This window comes from Chaetura pelagica, unplaced genomic scaffold (assembly GCF_000747805.2).
Source record: "Chaetura pelagica isolate M959 unplaced genomic scaffold, ChaPel_1.0 scaffold743, whole genome shotgun sequence".
In the NCBI taxonomy this organism is placed as follows: domain Eukaryota; kingdom Metazoa; phylum Chordata; class Aves; order Apodiformes; family Apodidae; genus Chaetura; species Chaetura pelagica.
In genome coordinates, this window is record NW_009952703.1 from 53,976 (window position 1) to 54,510 (window position 535).

Genomic DNA, 535 nt, shown 5'->3' on the forward strand with positions numbered 1-535 from the left:
GCCCTTGTCCTGTGGCTGCTCCTCAGGCATCTCTGAGGTGCTGGAGCTCTGGGGGCTCCACCAGCCCCACATCCTGCCCCAGGGGGGGCAGGAAGGGCCCAGGAGGGGCAGGAAGGGCCCAGGAGAAGGGCAGGAAGGTCCCAGGAGAAGGGCAGGAAGGTCCCAGGAGAAGGGCAGGTCCACGGCTGGTTGGCACCTCAGGGGGCTTGGAGGCCCCTCACCCACGTCCCCAGGGGGGGGTTTCAGGTCCCAGAGGTTGGGGACTGGTTGCCCAGGTTGGCAAAGCCACGTCGTGCAGGGGGAGGTTGTGGTTTCCTTGTCCTCAGTCCCAAGCAGGACAAGCCCCAGGTGGCACCTGCAGGAACCTCCATCCTGGGCACCTGCAGGAACCTCCTCCTTCCTGGGCACCTGCAGGAACCTCCATCCTGGGCACCTGCAGGAACCTCCTCCATCCTGGGCACCTGCAGGAACCTCCTCCTCCCTGGGCACCTGCAGGAACCTCCTCCTGCCTGGGCACTTGCAGGACCCTCCCCCT